The sequence below is a fragment of the Dendrobates tinctorius genome, unplaced genomic scaffold (assembly GCF_039654945.1).
Source record: "Dendrobates tinctorius isolate UK_male_01 unplaced genomic scaffold, ASM3965494v1 ptg000293l, whole genome shotgun sequence".
Taxonomy (NCBI): domain Eukaryota; kingdom Metazoa; phylum Chordata; class Amphibia; order Anura; family Dendrobatidae; genus Dendrobates; species Dendrobates tinctorius.
Genome location: NW_027361960.1, coordinates 21,210,948 through 21,234,231, shown reverse-complemented (window position 1 = coordinate 21,234,231; position 23,284 = coordinate 21,210,948). Strand labels below are relative to the sequence as shown.

At 45.3% G+C, this 23,284-nt stretch overlaps 1 long non-coding RNA gene across 1 annotated transcript in view; it reads left to right on the top strand.

Annotated features, from left to right (window-relative positions):
- Positions 1-5,021: 5,021 nt before the first annotated feature.
- The window catches only part of LOC141072959 (uncharacterized), a 150,599-nt gene continuing 132,336 nt past the window's right edge, over positions 5,022-23,284 (top strand). Inside the window, exon 1 of the long non-coding RNA XR_012226911.1 lies at positions 5,022-5,141. This is a non-coding gene — a long non-coding RNA (uncharacterized lncRNA). The remainder of the gene's footprint in view (positions 5,142-23,284) is intronic.

Here is a 23,284-nt window from a genome sequence, read left to right as displayed (position 1 = left end):
CTGTGCATATAAGGGTGTGACCGTCCTCTTTCTGAGTTGGAAAATCCATCCTGTCTGGCCTATGCTATTACCAGTGGTTCAGTCCCTCTGTCCTTGTTCACATTTATGTCACTTGACAAGTGGAAAGGTTTTAAATACAAGAGTTAGGGCTGTCCCACAAGGGTTGCCGTGATGTGGCGGGATGGCTTGTACATTATTTTGATCAAAATTATGTTAACTAAATACCCTTATAATTATTACTACCTTCATGCAATTTTTTCAATTTATTTTTCACTTTTTTATTTTAGGATATTTGTTTTGTGTTTTGTTTTTGGTTTGTTTTCTTTGTGTAAAGGTCATGTGTTCATATACATTTACATTTTGCATACACATTAATTTACTTTTTCAGCTCAGACCCAGTTTCTCATTTAGTTCAATGTGCATTCTGTGATACTCAGATATCTAAGGCTCACGCGGACTGTACTGTGCTTTTAGGGCACGAAGAGGAGAAGGGTGACTCCAAGGGTGAGGAATGTGATAGCACAGAGAATGATGATGATGAGTTGCTATATTCCAGTTGGTGTGAACATAGAGGCACACAGCTGAGTAGGTCATCTGAGGAAGAAGGCGAGGAGGTTACGTTGCGCCGTGCATCGCAGACACTTAGTGATGCAGCCATGACAGGCAATGCATCCTCAACCACAACTGTGCCTGTGACGAGCAGCATCCGAAGCTTGCAGGGGTGGCAAGGGTTGCCTAGCCTGGGCCTTTTTTGACACTGCAAAGGATGAGCCAACTCCCATAATCTGCCAACTTTGCAAAAAAACTTAGTCGAGGTGCAATAATTTGATTACTACATGTATGAACCTTCAACATGCGCAGTCAATATGCTTTTTTGTAAGAATCCCACTGCGCAAAAATGCAGACCAGCAGACCTCAACAACTATCAACCACCCAATCAATCAATCAATCATATCTGCTGCTTCTTCCTCCTCTATTACCATGCAAATTATTGACTCACAGGTCTTCGACCGCAGAACCTCGAGTTCTTTACCTGTTCCAGTCACGCTGACTGAGAGCATGCTGACAGCTGTAACGGAAGCGGACATGCCTGCTGTTTTTGACCAATCTCAGGGAATGAGCACACCACAAGTTTCTCAATCCACCGTAACATCTCTGCCTGCACTTCTATCATGGTCCAGCAGTTTGTCCGGTTCACTGTACTCCCCCTCTCTCAGCATTGCAGCCAGCACATGGTTCAGCAGTTGTGGTCACGTAAAAAATTGTTTCCTCCTACGCATGACAAAGCTAAGAGGTTGAACTTCACCATCTCCAATCTGTTGGCCACAGAAATGCTGCCTTTCCACCTGGTAGATGCAGATGGTTTCCAAAAGCTGATGGCTGTCACAGTCCCCAGTACCAATTACCCAGTCACCATTACTTTTCTAAGAAAGCTGTGCATGCTCTACACCAGCATGTTGCAGACAACATCACCCATTCCTTGGCAACATCTCTGTCTGCCAGGGTGCATTTCACCACATACACTTGGATGAGTGAGCAAGGCCAAGGGCGTTACATGTCACTGACCGGGCAGTGGGTGACTTTGGTGGCTGTGGGGACAGTCACTGCTCCACAAGTCTTGTAATCCCCAAGGCTTACAGGACAAGCCTCTACATTTAACACTTCCTCCACTGCTTCTGCCTCCTCCTCTATCCCCCCTTGGGCCTCCACCTGCACCCTCAACCTCCGCCTTAACGAGACACACGTTCCAACAGTGCAGAGCAAATCCCCACCACTTCCGTACTGCGCAGCCAGGACTCATGGCAATCAGGCAGTATTAAAATTGATATGCCTTGGATATCACAGTTATACAGATGGAGTTGTGGACAGCTCTCCAGACTGAGTTTGATCAATGGCTGTTTCTGCTGAACCTGCATCCAGGGAAGGCCATTTCCAATAATGATGCAAACCTGGTAGCAGCCCTATGGTGAGGCAAGCTCACACCCGTCCCTTCTGCACAGTTTCGAAATGGCTATTAAGATGGTTAGCGCTGACGATGCTATCATCAGTATCACTATTCCGGTCATCTATTATACTATTTCTACTGTGGTGAATTTGGTTGGATGTCCATCTGTTGGATTGTTGGATTAGGTGCAGTGAAAGAACTGTCAATCCCTGTTATACTATTACTACTGTGGTAAAATTGATGCCACTTATGTGGTGTCTGCCTGTAATTTTTGGAATTGTGAACACTCCTGGTTGGGTGTCCATCTGTGGATTGGGTGTAGTGGAAGACCTGTCGGTCCTTATTATATTACACTGCTCAAGAAAAAATTAAAGGGAACACTTAAACATCAGAATATAACTCCAAGTAAATAAAACTTCTGTGAAATCTAACTGTCCACTTAGGAAACAACACTGATAGACAATCAATTTCACATGCTGGTGTGCAAATGGAATAGACAACAGATGGAAATTATTGGCAATTATCAAGACACCCTCAATAAAGGAGTGGTTCTGCAGGTGGGGACCACAGACCACTTCTCAGTACCAATTCTTTCTGCCTGATGTTTTGGTCACTTTTAAATGTTGGTTGTGCTTTCACACTCGTGGTAGCATGAGACGGACTCCACAACATACACAAGTGGCTCAGGTAGTGCAGCTCATCCAGGATTCCAGGATAGCACATCAATGCGAGCTGTGGCAAGAAGGTTTGCTGTGTCTGTCACCTTAGTGTCAAGAGGCTGGAGGTGCTACCAGGAGACAGGCCAGTACAACAGGAGATGTGGAGGGGGCTGTAGGAGTGCAACAGCCCAGCAGCAGGACTGCTACCTCCACCTTTGTGCAAGGAGGAACAGGAGGAGCACTGCCAGAGCCCTGCAAAATGACCTCCAGCAAGCCACAAATATGCATGTGTATGCACAAACGGATAGAAACCGACTCCATGAGGATGATCTGAGGGTTCGACATCCACAGATGGGGTTGTGCTTACAGCCCAACATTTTGGGCTATTCCATTTGCACAACAGCATGTGAAATTGATTATAAAACAGTGTTGCTTCCTAAGTGGACAGTTTGATTTCACAGTAGCTTGATTTACTTGGAGTTATATTCTGTTGTTTAAGTGTTCCCTTTATTTTTTTGAGCAGTGTATTTCCGCTGTGATGAAATTGATGCCTCTTTTGTGGTGTCTGCCAGTAATTTTTGGAAATGTGAACACTCCTGGATGGGTGTCCATCTGCTGAATTGGGTTTACTGGAAGACCTATCGGTCCATATTAAACTGTTTCTACTCTTGTGAAATTGATGCCACTTCTGTGGTTTAAGGACCTCATTTGATTAAATGTGAACACTCCTGGTTGGGTGTCCATCTACTGGAATAGGTGTAGTGGAAGACCTGTCAGTCTCTATTATACTATCTATACTGTGGTGAAATTGATGCCACTTTTGTGGTGTAGGCCAGTAATTTTTGGAAATGTGAAAACTCTTGGTTGGGTGTCCATCTGATGGGTTGGGCTTAGTGGAATACCTATCGGTCCCTATTATACTATTTCTACTGAGGTGAAAATAATGCCACTTTGAAGGTGTCTGCCAATAATGTTTGTAAATGTGAACACTCCTGGTTTGGGTGTCCATCTGTTGGATTCGGTGTAATAGAAGACCTATCGGTTCCTATTATACTACAGTATCTATACTATGGTGAAATTGATGCCACTTTGATATTGTCTGCCAATACATTTTGGAAATGTGAACACTCCTGGTTGGGTTTCCTTCATGCATGTTGCCTGTAGCAGTAGGCCTCCGAGACTTTCAGGCCTCCACTCCTCTCTACTAAATTACCCGTTTTACTATCCTTAAATTTTTCTGACAATGGTAGTCTACAAAACTGATATTTGTGCCACCTGAGTGTGGCTCAGCATGAAAGAAGGTAGAGGTGTTGCATGTAGTATCAGGGCTCCCAGCAAAGGAGGCCTACACTGATCCCTCACCCACCTTGTTTTACAGTGACGTTCAATTGAAAGCTGTAAATGCTGTCCCAGACTCAAGTACCTCATGCCTGGCTGATTGCTGCACTGCCATGCTAAAATTTGTACTGTGGGTGAATTGAGGACACTTTCCTTGTGTCTTTCCCTCATTTGATGTGTTTTGGCAGCATTTGGGGCTGCTATAAAGTGTTTTGCATGTGTTTGTTTTTGCCTCCCATTGAGATGAATGGTGTTTGGTTATGTTTGTTGAATATTCGACAAATTAATCAGCGAATATTGCAAATTTGGTGATCGTAATCCGAACCAAACATTGAAATATTTACTCATCTCTAATAGAGAGTACAAATGTCACTGCACTGCAACAATTATAGTGTAACACTCAGGAACCTCTTGGCTTTAGACAATGAGTAAACTGAACAGAAGTACAGTAACAAGTCTGCATTTACACAAATAACTGCAGTTGCAACAAGTGAGCAACAGTTCAAATCACAGCAAGCAGGGAGATAGTGAAGTAGTTCATATGCAGCGCTGCTGCAGGCAAAGTCTCTTGGGTGAGGCACACACTAGGGAAAGCCATTCAGAAGTCACAGTTCACAACAGGGCTGGCAGTCTCTGAATAAGAGTCAAGAAAATAGTGTAAGGCAGTGTGTCTCTTAGGAAGTCGAGAACAGTCAGAAGTAATGCCACTGCACACCAACTAGGTTAGCTGAAGTAAGCTGAGGTTATGTGTCCTAAGAAGGCGGGTGGAGGCAGACGCAGAAGAACACATACACAGCTTGCTACTGAGAGCTGGAGAGGTTTACTGGAAGAGCAGAACCGGATCCTTTGGAGAGGTGCAGTCTCTTGCAGCACAGAGGACTGGAAGGCAAACCAGGGATATAAAGGCAGGGAAGGAATACTGGGGATCCCGTCCTGTAACCCTGACGCATATTTCACCGCTAGGCTTCTTCCTGGGGGAGTGGTTAGGTGAGGGGCAGAGAGCTGTTTATATAACCGGGATGTTACGTTGTGCTGGGGGCGTGGTATCAGCAGTATGCATCACTGACCCGGCACATGACTCGACTCCTCACCGTCTTTCAATGGCCGCTGTTTATATAAATAGCTCTCTGCCCCCAGGAAGAAGCCTAGCGGTGAAATGTGTGTCATGGTTACAGGACGGGTTTAAAGCTCCACATAAGGTGAATCGCTCTCCTATTCTAAGGCTTATTTGGTGTTAACACTTACTATTATTATTCTAGTGAGCATATATCACCTTTCTTAGTCTTAGCACTATTGTGGCATATATACTTGGTAATTTGTCCCCCTTGGCTAGGATCTATTATGCCTTGTTTACCATTGGCCTATTGATATATCTGTCTCTGCACTAAGATCTATTTTGCCCCTTTTTTTACCATTGGCACATTGATATATTCCAGTTATTTATATTTGCACTATGCACTTTATAGTTTATTTACTGGAACACATATGATCTATGGTAGTACAGGCTATGTTGGTTTTGGGAGGTATTTTTATATATTTCCTAGCCCTCAAGTAATTATTAATAATATGAGCATTTTGGGGGATTTATATGTGTTTGCTATCCCGTCCTTTCTTCAGGCATTTTGCTGAATTGTCTGTACCTTATCTGGTTTTTATATTTTTGAATCTTAAATAAAATAATTATTTTATGGATCTCTTCATTTTCTCCTCTTTATTATAAGTAAGGATTTGCTATATATTCTGAGTTGAAGTGCCATTCTTTTGTATATATTCTTTGGACATTAATTTGATGATATATGTTCCCCATGATTGCGGTAACTCACATGGATATGCCCGGAAGTTCGAAACGATCAGAACACGGTGTGCGCTCCACTCTGGAATGCAAGCATAATAGCCGCGGGACTTCCGGTCCAAGATAGCACGTCACTTCTGGTATGCAGTACCCAGAGTCTTGTGGGCTTGCGCTCCAAACTGGAACACAAGCACAATGGTCAAAAAAGCTTCCGGTATCAACAAGATAACTTCCGGTGATATACGCACCTACCTGGAATGCAAACCACATGCAAACCACTAGCCATCGTAGGTACCAATGAGCCTAACCAGATTATCGTTGGCTAGATTCTGGGCCCCTTTTTTTTGAAGGCGGGAAGATCTTTTTTTGAATTCTTATGAATTGGTTCCATTGTTATTTTCCCCTAGTATTGTTCCGCTATATTTCTCTTGCCTGCCTGGGGCTATATCGCTTTCTGGGTAGTCGGAGACTATTACTGTATGATTATTTGCGTTCTACAGATAATGCCCCATACAGTAAGTAATGTGATCTGCAATTTACATGCGGTTTGCATTACAGGTTGGAGAGCATATCACTGGAAGTTATCTTGTTGATACCGGAAGCTTTTTTGACCATTGTGCTTGCGTTCCAGTTTGGAGCGCACACCCACAAGCCTCCGGGTATTGCATACCAGAAGTGACGCACTATCTTGGACTGGAAGTCCTGCAGCTATTATGCTTGCGTTCCAGAGTGGAGCACATGCAGTGTTCTGACGGTTTGGAACTTCCGGGCATATCCATATGAGTTACCGCAATCATGGGGAACAGTATATTGACACCGTTGGAAAATATCATGTGCCTTTCGGTGATTAAGCCACCCACGATAGTGTAGGCAGGGCACTTTGTAGTGAGTATCTGGGTGTTATATACAAACCTGGCGCCACTGACCACCGGTACCATCACTCATCATCATGGTATCTGGCATGACGGACATCATCTCTATCTTCTATACCTCCTGATGAACCGCTATGGTGGGGAAACGTGTCAGGGTGACTCTACACATGTTAAGTGGCCGCTCTTCGATTTTTGATTTATTACCTATGTTCCATGGTCAGGCCATGGTTATTTTAAAGTCATGCAGGCATATGGTGGACCCGTGTTTATCATGATGTGGTTAATCTGTTTTTTTATTGTTATATATTTTTTCTGCGATTGCATGCATTATACCCATGGCATTCTGTTGTTTTATTTCTGCACTATCTGATATTGTTTTCCCACCTGTGATATTAGGGACTGGTAGGGGAGCGAGGGATAGTCCTCATTGAGTTGGGGCACCAAAAATCATTGCTTAGGGTGCCAACCTTCACAGACAGGCAGGGATCAGATAGGCCCAATTCAGGGCCTTGCTGCATTTCAGATTAGGTAATTTTTCTCTATTTTGGCATTTGCCATTTTTTCACTGGGAAGGTGTTTGTTTTAAAAATATTGAATAAAAGTGCTTTTAATGGATTATATGTTCACTGATATTGGCTTTGGTATTGTTTTCATGTACTGGTGATAGTTCAGCTGTTGTATTCCCTTACTGTAGAATAGTTCTGATATATTCATGTAATAGTGGTGGATCTAGTGCTATGTTCAAGTACTCCTTATGATTCTGGTGCAGTTTTCATGTGCTAATGATGGCTCTGGTGCAGTATTAATGTATTTATGATAGTTATGGTATTGAATTTATGTACTATTGTTGGTTTTGTTGATGAGATTGTACTGTTGGTGTTTCTGGTGATTTGCTCATGTTCTAATGGTGGCTCTACTAATGTTTTCGTGTTCTGATGTTATTTGTGCTACATTATTGTACTGATGGTATGATGTATTCATGTACTGTTGGTGGTACGGATGTTGTTTCATGCAATAATGTTTGGCCTCGTTTTGTATTGATGGTGTTTCTGGTGATGTATTCATGTACTGTTGATGGTACGGATGTTGTTTCATGCACTAATGTTTGGACTGGTTTTGTATTGATGGTGTTTCTGGTGATGTATTCATGCACTGTTGATGGTTCTAGTGCTGTATTATTTTACTAATTATGGTTTGGGTGCTGTATCCCTGTATTGATGATAGTTATCTTGTTGTATTCTTTTACTCATGGTGATTCTGGAGATGTGTTCATGTTTTCATGCTTTGTGTGCTGATAGTTATTCTGGTGCTCCATTCATGTATTGTTGGTAATTCTGATCCTGTACTCTTGCGCTGATGATAATTTAAGTAATGTATTCCTGGTGCTGAACTTAAGTACTGATAGTAGCATTAGTGCTGAATGAAGTCAGATAATGTTGATGTTCTGGTCCTATATTCCTGGAATAATTATGGTTTCTGGTGAGGTATTCATATACTGAAGGTGGCTCTTATTCATTTAATGATATTGACTATGGGTATGTGTTCATGTACTACTGATTGTTTTAGTGCTGTATACCTGTACTGATGGTGGTTTCAGTGACACATTTATGTACTGATGATGATTTTTGTGATGTATCCTTGTTTTGTTAGTAATTACATTATGTATTCATCTACTGTTGGTGCCTTTGGTAATGTTTAGAGATGTACAAACCCGAACAGTAAAGTTTGGTGTGTGTATTGAAAACCTACTGTTCGGGCACGGACACTGAACACGGACTTCACCAGGAAAACACGGACTTCACCAGGAAGTCAGTGTTGCTGTTCGAGCTCAGCCCCTTGAACATCAGGTATTTCTTGCGCTGTCATGTGCAAACACTTCTTCTGATCAGTCAGACAAATGCGGTTCCCACGCTGTCAAATTACAGCATGAGGCCGCAGCTGTAAGCGGAGGTAAAAAGTTTTTAAGACACCTATCCATTACTAATCTTTTAGTTATATTGTAAACACACAGCAAGAATAAAGTCTTTTATTTCAAATAAAAACAAAACACTTTTCCTTTTTTTTAAAAAATAATCAACACAGTTATACTCACCTAAAACCTATCCCATTGAATCTCTTGTCTCCTGTACTTAAATAAGAATAAAAAAAACAAATAAAACAAATAAAAAGCAACAATATCCCTCCCCTGTCCAATGTTCTGTTCCACGCCTTAATCCATGTCTGGGCATTAATAGTTTTCAGAAAAGTAATGATGTAGCAAAAATCATGAATACTAAACATATATAGATTTCATACACAAAATAATTTGTATTCAAAGAAAAATATATGTAACCATTTTTACTAAATAATCACACAGAAGAAACACAATTAAAAAACATGATTGCACAACACATGATTAAAAAATATTTAATATATACAGTATATGTATAAGGGAATGGGGTGTGCAGGATAGAGTATCATAAGAGGGAGTGCATTTCATACATGAACATAATGTAGAGATCTAACATATATATCATATAAACATTACCTGGCATAAGTCAATATTCAATAAGGGAATCAATCCAAATGGACTGCTACATATAGGAGAAGTATGGTAAATATCAATGGGCCATGATAGGTGAAATCAAGTGCAAAGTTCAATCCAATGTGATATAATATAATTGATGAAATCAAATACAGATATAGGATGGCATAAAGTAAACAAAAACACAATTAAAACAAAGCTTTTGATACGGTGCCACACAAAAGGTTGATACATAAAATGCAAACAATGGGGATAGGGGAAAATATATGTAGGTGGGTTAAGAGCTTTCTCAGGGATAGGAAACAAAGGGTCGTTATTAATGGAGCACACTCGGACTGGGTCACGGTTAGCAGTGGGTTACCACAGGGGTCAGTTTTGGGCCCGCTTCCTTTTAACATATTTATTAATGACCTTGTAGGGGGCATAGAGAGTAGAATTTCAATATTTGCAGATGACACTAAACTCTGCAGGGTAATCAATACAGAGGAGGACAATTTTATATTACAGAAAGATTTATGTAAACTAGAAGCTTGGGCTGATAAATGGCAAATGAGCTTTAATGGGGATAAATGTAAGGTCATGCACTTGGGTAGAACGAACAAGATGTATAATTATGTGCTTAATTGTAAAACACTGGGCAGAACAGTCACTGAAAAAGACCTGGGTGTATGGGTGGACGACAAACTCACATTTAGTGGCCAGTGTCAGGCAGCTGCTGCAAAGGCAAATAAAATAATGGGATGCATTAAAAGAGGCATAGATGCTCATGAGGAGAACATAATTTTACCTCTATATAAGTCACTAGTGCGACCACACTTAGAATACTGTGTACTAGAGTTGAGCGAAACGGGTCGAAAAATTTCAAAAGTCTCCGACTTTTGGCAAAGTCGGGTTTTATGAAACGAAACCCGACCCTAGGATGAGGTCGGCCACGAGGTCGGCGACTTACGCGCCAAAGTCGCGTTTCAAAAGTTTGTTTTGCGCTCTTTTTCAGCCAATCAGGATCCACGGACACTGTGGGCAACGTGATGACATAGGCAGGGGTCACCACCATCTTTCAGAAGGGCATGCAAGTGATTGGCTTGCTTTGGTGGGCGTCACAGGGGGTATAAAAGGGCGTGCACGCCGACCGCCATCTTACTTCTGCCGATCTCAGTATAGGGAGAGGTTGCTGCTGATTCTGTAGGGAGAGCGTTAGGCAGGGAAGAAGACAAAAAAACTGCTTCTGCTGCTAGCGATTTGGCCTGCACAACACACCAGTCACTGTGTGTGCAGTGCAAGGGGAGGCTATATAGTGGTGTATCAGTGGTGTTGGTTGTTGGGCTGCCTTCTAAGGCTTCCTGACATTCCTGCATTGCTGTTTACCCACTGCTCCGCAAACTGCTTTTTTAAAAGCAATCCCAATTTTTTTTTTTGTCCTGAGAAGAAAAAAAAACTGCTTCTGCTGCTAGCAATTTGGCCTGCACAACACACCAGTCACTGTGTGTGCAGTGCAAGGGGAGGCTATATTGTGGTGTATCAGTGGTGTTGGTTGTTGGGCTGCCTTTTAAGGCTTCCTGACAGGCTGGCATTGCTGTTTACCCACTGCTCCGCAAACTGCTTTTTTAAAAGCAATCCAATCTCCCTTATCCTCTAGTCCCTTTTGTCACAGCTGTGCCATCGAGCCTGTGACATAGCGTTCAGATATCAGTGGGCCTCACACAATCCAAAACTGTCCACAAGTGTCTGCAGAAATTCAAAATCTCCCTTATCCTCTCGTCACTTTTGTCACAGCTGTGCCATCGAGCCTGTCACATAGCGCTCAGATATCAGTGGGCCTCACACAATCCAAAACTGTCCACAAGTGTCTGCAGAAATTCAAAATCTCCCTTATCCTCTCGTCACTTTTGTCACAGCTGTGCCATCGAGCCTGTGACATAGCGCTCAGATATCAGTGGGCCTCACACAATCTAAAACTGTCCACAAGTGTTGCAGAAATTCAAAATCTCCCTTATCCTCTCGTCACTTTTGTCACAGCTGTGCCATCGAGCCTGTCACATAGCGCTCAGATATCAGTGGGCCTCACACAATCCAAAACTGTCCACAAGTGTCTGCAGAAATTCAAAATCTCCCTTATCCTCTCGTCACTTTTGTCACAGCTGTGCCATCGAGCCTGTGACATAGCGCTCAGATATCAGTGGGCCTCACACAATCCAAAACTGTCCACAAGTGTCTGCAGAAATTCAAAATCTCCCTTATCCTCTCGTCACTTTTGTCACAGCTGTGCCATCGAGCCTGTGACATAGCGCTCAGATATCAGTGGGCCTCACACAATCCAAAACTGTCCACAAGTGTCTGCAGAAATTCAAAATCTCCCTTATCCTCTCGTCACTTTTGTCACAGCTGTGCCATCGAGCCTGTCACATAGCGCTCAGATATCAGTGGGCCTCACACAATCCAAAACTGTCCACAAGTGTCTGCAGAAATTCAAAATCTCCCTTATCCTCTCGTCACTTTTGTCACAGCTGTGCCATCGAGCCTGTCACATAGCGCTCAGATATCAGTGGGCCTCACACAATCCAAAACTGTCCACAAGTGTCTGCAGAAATTCAAAATCTCCCTTATCCTCTCGTCACTTTTGTCACAGCTGTGCCATCGAGCCTGTGACATAGCGCTCAGATATCAGTGGGCCTCACACAATCCAAAACTGTCCACAAGTGTCTGCAGAAATTCAAAATCTCCCTTATCCTCTCGTCACTTTTGTCACAGCTGTGCCATCGAGCCTGTGACATAGTGCTCAGATATCAGTGGGCCTCACACAATCCAAAACTGTCCACAAGTGTCTGCAGAAATTCAAAATCTCCCTTATCCTCTCGTCACTTTTGTCACAGCTGTGCCATCGAGCCTGTCACATAGCGCTCAGATATCAGTGGGCCTCACACAATCCAAAACTGTCCACAAGTGTCTGCAGAAATTCAAAATCTCCCTTATCCACTCGTCACTTTTGTCACAGCTGTGCCATCGAGCCTGTGACATAGTGCTCAGATATCAGTGGGCCTCACACAATCCAAAACTGTCCACAAGTGTCTGCAGAAATTCAAAATCTCCCTTATCCTCTCGTCACTTTTGTCACAGCTGTGCCATCGAGCCTGTCACATAGCGCTCAGATATCAGTGGGCCTCACACAATCCAAAACTGTCCACAAGTGTCTGCAGAAATTCAAAATCTCCCTTATCCTCTCGTCACTTTTGTCACAGCTGTGCCATCGAGCCTGTGACATAGCGCTCAGATATCAGTGGGCCACACACAATCCAAAACTGTCCACAAGTGTCTGCAGAAATTCAAAATCTCCCTTATCCTCTCGTCACTTTTGTCACAGCTGTGCCATCGAGCCTGTCACATAGTGCTCAGATATCAGTGGGCCTCACACAATCCAAAACTGTCCACAATTGTCTGCAGAAATTCAAAATCTCCCTTATCCTCTCGTCACTTTTGTCACAGCTGTGCCATCGAGCCTGTCACATAGCGCTCAGATATCAGTGGGCCTCACACAATACAAAACTGTCCACAAGTGTCTGCAGAAATTCAAAATCTCCCTTATCCTCTCGTCACTTTTGTCACAGCTGTGCCATCGAGCCTGTGACATAGCGCTCAGATATCAGTGGGCCTCACACAATCCAATACTGTCCACAAGTGTCTGCAGAAATTCAAAATCTCCCTTATCCTCTCGTCACTTTTGTCACAGCTGTGCCATCGAGCCTGTCACATAGCGCTCAGGTATCAGTGGGCCTCACACAATCCAAAACTGTCCACAAGTGTCTGCAGAAATTCAAAATCTCCCTTATCCTCTCGTCACTTTTGTCACAGCTGTGCCATCCAGCCTGTCACATAGCGCTCAGATATCAGTGGGCCTCACACAATACAAAACTGTCCACAAGTGTCTGCAGAAATTCAAAATCTCCATTATCCTCTCGTCACTTTTGTCACAGCTGTGCCATCGAGCCTGTGACATAGCGCTCAGATATCAGTGGGCCTCACACAAACCAAAACTGTCCACAAGTGTCTGCAGAAATTCAAAATCTCCCTTATCCTCTCGTCACTTTTGTCACAGCTGTGCCATCGAGCCTGTCACATAGCGCTCAGATATCAGTGGGCCTCACACAATCCAAAACTGTCCACAAGTGTCTGCAGAAATTCAAAATCTCCCTTATCCTCTCATCACTTTTGTCACAGCTGTGCCATCGAGCCTGTGACATAGCGCTCAGATATCAGTGGGCCTCACACAATCCAAAACTGTCCACAAGTGTCTGCAGAAATTCAAAATCTCCCTTATCCTCTTGTCACTTTTGTCACAGCTGTGCCATCGAGCCTGTCACATAGCGCTCAGATATCAGTGGGCCTCACACAATCCAAAACTGTCCACAAGTGTCTGCAGAAATTCAAAATCTCCCTTATCCTCTCGTCACTTTTGTCACAGCTGTGCCATCGAGCCTGTGACATAGCGCTCAGATATCAGTGGGCCTCACACAATACAAAACAATCCACAAGTGTCTGCAGAAATTCAAAATCTCCCCTGTCCTATAGACACCTTGTACCTTGTTTTACATTACTATATAGTTTGTTGGATTTTGTCTACATTCCTACCAAAAATGAGGAAGGCTGGTGGAAGAGGCCGTGGAATTGGGCGGGGGTTGGCAGCTGGTAATGATGGTGTTGGTGGTGGATCTGATGGTAGTGGCAAGAGCAAAATAGGACCGAATGCAGGAGGTGTTGAGCCTGCGTCATCGTCTGGCTACATAAGGCCTCGAACGCTTAGTTTTCTAGGAGTTGGCAAACCGCTTTTAAAGCCAGAGCATCAGGAAAAAGTTTTGTCTTACATTGCTGACTCAGCCTCCAGCTCTATCGCCTCCTCTTCTTCAGTTGTAAAAAGTAAAAGCACTGAGTCGTCATTGGAGGCTCATGTTCATGAACCACACCTTTCCTTGTGTCCTTCACCCCAAGCAAGATTGAAGGATGACGCAGGCCATACTACTGATTACTCCATGGAGCTGTTTTCACATACCATGCCTGGATTATCAAGTGAAATGGTGAATTACCCAGGCCAAGATGAATCTGACATGGAGTGCACTGATGCACAGCCGCTGATGGATGATTCTGCTGGTACATTCACTCAGAGCACTACATTGTCCTCGCAGTGTACAGAGCCAGATTCTGACCCTGATGAGACTCAGGTGCCCCTTCCCGCACACTATACCACCATACACGGTGACACAGAGGAAGGTGCACATGACATAGAAGAGGAGGTGATGGATGACCCAGTTGTTGACCCAGATTGGCATCCATTGGGGGAAGAGGGTGCTGCTTCCAATAGCTCAGATGAGGAGCATCCACAGCAGACATCGACATCGCAACAGCTGTTATCTGGCAGGCCCGGAGCACTCCAAAGACACGTTCCAAACATCAAAAGAGTTGCTGGACAGCTTGTCCAGAGGGTCAAAAGATCACAGCGTGCTAGGCCGCAAAATGTCTGCCAAAGTAGGAAGAGTGCAGTGTGGCACTTTTTTGAACAAAATCCTCATGATCAGGCCAAGGTTATCTGTAAGAAGTGCGCAAAGACGTTTAGCCGAGGGAAAAATCTGAAAAATTTGAATACCAGTTGCATGCTTAGACATTTAACCAGCATGCACTTGCAAGCGTGGACACAACACCAAACCTCAAGTGCCACATGTGCAACTGATCACAACGAAGGTAGTCAGCATCACTACATTGTTTCCCCCACTGTAAGCCCACCGGTTAGCACAGCAGCAAATGTTGAGGTGTCGTTGCAAGGCCACAGCAGTCAGGGAATCCCACTGTTATATCAACGAAAGACTGATTCTAGGCCATTAGAAAGAACACCAACTCCATCACCATCATCAACCCTCTCTCAGTCCGCCCTGCCCACCGCTACTTCCACCATATGCAGCTCTCAAGTCCAGCTCACCCTCCCACACAATAAGTAGGTCAAGAAAGTACTCAGTCTCTCATCCGCGTACACTGGGTTTGAACGCCCACATTGCCAAACTAATCTCGTTTGAGATGATGCACTTTCGGTTGGTGGAAAGCACAGCTTTCCGCGAACTCATGGCCTATGCAGTACCATGCTATGACCTACCCAGTCGCCACTTCTTCTCTCGCAAAGCCATCCCAGCCCTCCACCATCATGTGAAAGACCGCATTGTCCATGCACTCAAGCAGTCAGTGAGCGGAAAGGTGCACCTCACAACTGATGCATGGTCCAGTCGGCATGGCCAGGGCCGTTACGTGTCCATCACTGCGCACTGGGTTAATGTGGTGGATGCAGGGTCCACAGGGGACAGCGGTGGTGGGACAGTGCTGCCTAGCCCACGGTATAGGAAACAGTTGGCTGTAGGCGTTCGACCCTCCTCCTCCTCCTACTCCTCCTCCTCCTCCAGAAGCGAAAGCTCGTCCACAGAGCGCAGTCGTACGAGCACTCCATCTGCAGCTGCCACTGTTGCACACGATGTGTCCCCCTATCGAGCAGCTAGTGGAAAGCGTCAGCAGGCTGTGTTGCAGATGATGTGTTTGGGCGACAGACACACCGCCGAGGTGCTGGCCGAGTACTTGAAGTGACAAACTGAGTCATGGCTGGGCAGTGTACATCTTGAGGCAGGCAAGGTAGTTAGTGATAACGGCCGTAATTTTGTGGCAGCCATAGCCCTTTCAAAACTCAGCCACATACCTTGCTTGGCTCACACCTTGAACCTGGTGGTGCAGTGCTTCCTCAAAAATTATCCGGAGTTAACAGCCCTGCTCCAGAAGGTGCGAAGACTGTGCGCGCACATCCGCCGGTCGCCTGTACACTCCGTTCGTATGCAGAAGCTGCAGCGATTGCTCCACCTTCCCAACCACCGCCTCATTATCGACATTGCAACAAGGTGGAACTCCACCCTGCACATGGTGGAGCTGCTGTGCGAGCAGAGGCAGGCCATAATGCATTTGTGGGAGGATACACGGCCAGGCACTTTGAGAGCAGACATGGAGTTGACAGGTGTGCAGTGGTTGAAGCTTAAAGACCTCTGTAAAGTCCTTCAGTGTTTTGAGGAATGCACACGGCTGGTAAGCGCAGATGACGCCATCCTAAGCATGAGCATCCCACTTATGCGTCTGCTCATGCAAACTTTGACGCACCTTAAGGAGCAGGCGTCTGCAGCCAATGTTGATGAGGAGGAAGAGGAGGAGGGAATCCTTGATGACATTCAGCCATTGTCTGCTCAGGGACCTCTCCTGGACGAGGTGGAGGAAGAAGAGGAGGAGGAGGATGATGATGGGGATGATTACTTAGGGGAGGAGGATGCATCTCGTGGGGCAAGTGAAAATGTTGGCGTGGCAAGGTCTGGTACAGGGTTTGTGCGTGACTGGAGGGATGTGGATTTGCCAGAAAGTGCTCCTCCACCCAGCACTCGCAGTGCATCATTGACACCGGGAACATTGGCCCACATGTCAGATTATGCCTTGCGGATCCTAAAAAGGGACCCCCGCATTGTCAAAATGATGAACGATGACGACTACTGGTTGGCCAGCATCCTGGATCCACGCTATAAAGGCAAATTACAAAACATCATGCCACAGGAGAACCTTGACCTAATATTGGCTAATAAACAAGCAACTCTGGTAAATCGGTTGCTTGAGGCATTCCCAGCACACAGCAGCGGTGATGGTTCTCACACGAGCCGTACGGGCCGGGGGCAGCTTGGCAGAGGTGTTCGTGGTGCACACAGCAGAAGTGGCGTTGGAGACAGGGGTTTCATGACAATGTTGTGGACTGATTTTTCAAATACCGCTCACACAACTGGTAATACTGCATCGATGGAAAGTGACAGGAGACAGCAGTTGTCAACTATGGTTACAAACTACTTTTCCTCCCATATCGATGTTCTCCCACACAGGTCATTCCCCTTTGACTATTGGGCCTCTAAACTGGACACCTGGCCTGAATTGGCCCAATATGCCTTACAGGAGCTCGCTTGCCCAGCTGCAAGTGTGCTATCGGAAAGAGTCTTCAGTGCAGCTGGATCAATCCTGACAGAAAAAAGGACCCGTCTGTCAACCCAAAATGTGGATGATCTAACCTTCATTAAAATGAACCACGCATGGGTTTCCAAGGATTTTGTCCCACCTTCCCCTGATGACACATAGGGTGACAGAAAAATGGCTTGCTTTGGTCCACCTCTTCCTGGGACTTCACCTATTTCGCCTTTTGCATCAGCTGAATGTCCAACATCAGCATATGCCACTTTCTAAAACTCCCTAACTGTGCTGCCTCCCCCCCATGGCTGGGGTCACCACCTAGCGCACGACACCGTGCGAGTGCCGTTGCCCTGGACAGGTGGGTAGGCCGACTCTTGGGCGCGGGCACTGGCACAGGGTCCCTCATAGTGCAATCAAGTGTCTCTGACGGTGGTGGTGCACACCCGCCGTCAGACACACCGCTGTACTATGAGGGGCCCAGTGCCAGTACCGACGCCCACGAGTGGGCCCCCCTTGCTTGGGCAGGGCCCCAGCATTTGCAATCTTTACCTCTCCCTGCTCCTCCGCTGTGTAATCTGGGCCGTCAAATCCATACTGTGCCTGACACCGTCTGAGCCTGCCTCCTGAGACATATATTTTGAATGTGTACGCTATCCATACATGTTATCTGGGGATACGGTACCCTTTCTAACCTTTGTGCAATCACGTGCAATCCATACTGGGCCTAACACCATCTGAGCCTGCCTCCTGAGACATATATTTTGAATGTGTACGCTATCCATACATGTTATCTGGGGATACGGTACCCTTTCTAACCTTTGTGCAATCACGTGCAATCCATACTGGGCCTAACACCGTCTGAGCCTGCCTCCTGAGACATATATTTTGAATGTGTACGCTATCCATACATGTTATCCGGGGAAACGGTACCCTTTCTAACCTTTGTGCAATCACGTGCAATCCATACTGGGCCTAACACCATCTGAGCCTGCCTCCTGAGACATATATTTTGAATGTGTACGCTATCCATACATGTTATCCGGGGATACGGTACCCTTTCTAACCTTTGTGCAATCACGTGCAATCCATACTGGGCCTAACACCGTCTGAGCCTGCCTCCTGAGACATATATTTTGAATGTGTATGCTATCCATACATGTTATCTGGGGATACGGTACCCTTTCTAACCTTTGTGCAATCACGTGCAATCCATACTGGGCCTGACACCGTCTGAGCCTGCCTCCTGAGACATATATTTTGAATGTGTACGCTATCCATACATGTTATCCGGGGAAACGGTACCCTTTCTAACCTTTGTGCAATCACGTGCAATCCATACTGGGCCTAACACCGTCTGAGCCTGCCTCCTGAGACATATATTTTGAATGTGTACGCTATCCATACATGTTATCTGGGGATACGGTACCCTTTCTAACCTTTGTGCAATCACGTGCAATCCATACTGGGCCTAACACCGTCTGAGCCTGCCTCCTGAGACATATATTTTGAATGTGTACGCTATCCATACATGTTATCTGGGGATACGGTACCCTTTCTAACCTTTGTGCAATCACGTGCAATCCATACTGGGCCTAACACCGTCTGAGAATGATAGATGGGGCCCACCATACACTGGAACATTCCAAAGGTGGACATCAGACACTGGAGCAGCATTTACAGGGCCCATTATACACTAGAGCATTAGAAATGGGGCCCATTATGTTTGGAGCATTATTTGGGCCCATAAGACAGTAGAGCTTCATCCATGGGGACCAACATATACTGTAGCATTATGTGGAGCTCATCATATACTGTTTCAAACATTATATGGGACCAATGATTCTGTATGGAGAAATAGATGGGCCTCGTCATGAGATGTAAAAAGTGAGGTATTTTTCATTGTACTATACCGCTATTTCTCTGCCGTATCGGAGCATGATGAGTTGTGGTATGTGTTAAAGAGGCGCTCTTTCGCCCAGGGCACATGAAAACCTGGAGCCAGCCCTCCCCCCCACAGTCTGTAGCCAAATAACCCCCATTTTTCAGTGCGTAACTTGTATTATGAAGTTAATTAAGGTTGACAAGCTTAAGTAAGAAGAATTGATGCTTTTGGCATTCAAATGGGCACTGTTGGTGTGTTTCCTGTCCTCCTCTCACTGCCGACTTTTATTCCCCATTGACTTACATTGGGTTTCGTGTTTCGGGACGACCCCGACTTTTCCCTATAATCGGACGATCTTGCTCGACCCGACTTTTGGAAAAGTCGGGTTTCACGAAACGAAACGCGACCCTAAAAAACCAAAAGTCGCTCAACTCTACTATGTACAGTTCTGGTCTCCGGTGTATAAGAAAGACATAGCTGAACTGGAGCAGGTGCAGAGAAGAGTGATCAAGGTTATTAGGGAACTGGGGGGTCTGCAATACCAAGACAGGTTATTACACTTGGGGTTATTTAGTTTGGAAAATCGAAGGCTTAGGGGTGATCTTATTACAATGTATAAATATATGCAGGGACAGTACAAAGACCTTTCTAATGATCTTTTTACTCATAGACCTGTGACGGGGACAAGGGGGCATCCTCTAAGTCTGGAGGAAAGAAGGTTTAAGCATACTCACAGACACGGATTCTTTACTGTAAGAGCAGTGAGACTATGGAACTCTCTGCCATATGATGTTGTAATGAGTGATTCCCTATTAAGAAGGGACTGGATGCCTTTCTTGAAAAGTATAATATTACAGGGTATATACACTAGTTTCCTTAATATTGCGTTGATCCAGGGAGCTAGTCTGATTGCCGTATGTGGAGTCGGGAAGGATTTTTTTTCCCCAATGTGAAGCTTACTGTTTGCCACATGGGTTTTTTTTTGCCTTCCTCTGGATAAACATGTTAGGGCAGGTTAGGACAAGATATGGGTTGAACTAGATGGACTTAAAGTCTCCCTTCAACCTTAATAACTATGTTACTATGTTACTATGTTACAATTAATATAAGGCTATATGCAGCAGGCTCAGTGATCCAAGTTCATTTAAGAACAACCATGCAAAATGCTGAACAGGTAAATGTTATGGTGCAATAGTTAAAGATACCAACCCCAAGAAAGCACACTATAGTTCCCCTAACGCCACTCCAACGCTCATTTTGCTGTCGCTTTGTCACGCTCCCTGACAAAGCTGTCAGTTTTGCCTGGCTGGTTATCAAAAATACAGAGGAACCAACGCAGTTTTTTTAAAATTATTTATTTAGAGTGCAAGCACCAGCTGATGAATACTCCCATCAGCTGCCGCCTGCTCTCTCTGTAATTAGAGGCAGCAGGTGTCGGCTGATGGTAGCAGTAGTCTCATCAGTTAACACCAATGACCGGGAGGGAACTGTGCCTGTCGAAACGGCAGTAATGAATATACCGCCAATCAGAAGCATTTTTTGCTGTGCTGTCATGCACATGACAGCATGGCAAACACTGGATGTTTGGACCCCTCATTCAAGTGAATGAGGTCCAAGTTAGGGTCCGGGTGCTATTCTGGTACCCAAACTCAAAGTTTTTTAACAGTTTGGCCGATCCCACCAGACCAGAACATCCAGGAGTCCACCCATCTTTATAATGTTTTCATGTACTGATGATGGTTCTGTTATATTCATTTGCTGATTATAATTTTGTTGGTGTAGTCATGTAGATGGTGCTTCTGGTGTCTATGAATGCAATGGTGCTGTATTCCTGTACTGCCAGTTCTGCTGTTATGCATGTATTGATGAAAATGTTCATGTATTTATGTACTGGTGGTGGTTGGGTTGGTATATTCCTATACTGATGATGGTTTTGTTAATGTGTTGATGAACTGATTATGGTCCTGGTGTTGTACTCCTGTACTGATGGTGGTTTTGGTAGTTTATTTATGTACTTATGATGATTCTGGTGCTTCATTAATATACTTATGGTGGTTCTGGTGCTGTATTCCTGCTTTAATTATAGTTCTGGTGCTGTATTCTTCTACTGATAGTAGTTCTTGTGTTGTATTCATGTACTGATGGTGGTGCTATATTATTGCACTAATTATGGTTCTGGTGCTGTATGTGACAACCGGGAAGGTAACGTCCAAGAGTGGACCCTCTGGATCGCGGCACTGGAGCTCCTGGGGGCGAGCGCGCCAGGTGGCGCCGACCCCTATACAGGGACCATTAGGGACAGACCCTCGGAAGACAGATACCGCGACTGCTAGAACCAAGAGGGGCAGCTCAAGGGACAAGAGAGGAGCTGGCGGAGTTTTGGACTGAAGGCAGGGTACCGGACAGAGAATGGAGTCCCGGACCGAGGCACGGAGTATAGGACGGAGGTACAGAATACAGGACGGAGGTACTGGGTACAGGACTGAGGTACAGAATACAGGACTGAGGTACGGAGTACTGGACTGAGGTACAGAGTACAGGACAGAGGTACAGAGTACAGGACTGAGGTACGGAGTACTGAGGCATGGAGTACAGGACAGAGGTAGAGTTGCAGGACTGAAGTACGGAGTACTGAGGCACGGAGTACAGGACAGAGGTAGAGTTGCAGGGAGAGCCCCTACAACTGGGCCAGGATACCGCAGGAAAAGCACACGATAATCAGGCATCTCCTCCATCTTGGAGACGCCTGATATAGCATGTGCAGCGGTCTGATTGGTGGCCAGAGCTCTGGGCGGGCGCTGCAGGGTTAAAGAACCCGCAGAGCGCGCGCCCGCGCCCTAGAGCGAGCGCACGTGACCCACAGGCGCCGGGGGGATGGGAGTGAGGAGGAGGCAGCTACAGTACGGCGAGGCAAGGACGGGTGAGTGTTGGCAGCGGCCACTGTATTTATGTAAAAGTGATCATTCTTGTGCTTAGTTCGCTGCTCTTTTTCAAGGTGCGGTGATGTATGTCAGACCAGGCCACTTTTAAATAGCTGCAGCTCCAGCTGTTCACAATCACGGTGCATACTTCTGGTCACGCCCCGGGAATTACATCACCGGCGGCATGGCAACATGACGCCGCGTGTCAGCCCAGGCAGATGACCTCACTGACACGCAAACGTCACCGCTGCTCTGACACACAACACCGCACCTTGAAAAAGAGCAGCGAAATGTGTGTAGGTGGCGGGGGGCTTTGGTCCAGCTGATACTTTTCATGGGTAAGCACTTAGCGTATATTTGGTGTATTACTTGATTTATGCCAGTTCCAATTTGGATGCACATGCATATATATATACTGGCATGATATTTATCATTGTATCCCCATGATTGTATATACAGTGGGGCAAAAAAGTATTTAGTCAGTCAGCAATAGTGCAAGTTCCACCACTTAAAAAGATGAGAGGCGTCTGTAATTTACATCATAGGTAGACCTCAACTATGGGAGACAAACTGAGAAAAAAAAATCCAGAAAATCACATTGTCTGTTTTTTTTTCATTTTATTTGCATATTATGGTGGAAAATAAGTATTTGGTCAGAAACAAAATTTCATCTCAATACTTTGTGATATATCCTTTGTTGGCAATGACAGAGGTCAAACGTTTTCTGTAAGTCTTCACAAGGTTGCCACACACTGTTGTTGGTATGTTGGCCCATTCCTCCATGCAGATCTCCTCTAGAGCAGTGATGTTTTTGGCTTTTCGCTTGGCAACATGGACTTTCAACTCCCTCCAAAGGTTTTCTATAGGGTTGAGATCTGGAGACTGGCTAGGCCACTCCAGGACCTTGAAATGCTTCTTATGAAGCCACTCCTTCGTTGCCCTGGCGGTGTGCTTTGGATCATTGTCATGTTGAAAGACCCAGCCACGTTTCATCTTCAATGCCCTTGCTGATGGAAGGAGGTTTGCACTCAAAATCTCACGATACATGGCCCCATTCATTCTTTCATGTACCCGGATCAGTCGTCCTGGCCCCTTTGCAGAGAAACAGCCCAAAGCATGATGTTTCCACCACCATGCTTTACAGTAGGTATGGTGTTTGATGGATGCAACTCAGTATTCTTTTTCCTCCAAACACGACAAGTTGTGTTTCTACCGAACAGTTCCAGTTTGGTTTCATCAGACCATAGGAAATTCTCCCAAAACTCCTCTGGATCATCCAAATGCTCTCTAGCAAACTTCAGACGGGCCCGGACATGTACAGGCTTAAGCAGTGGGACACGT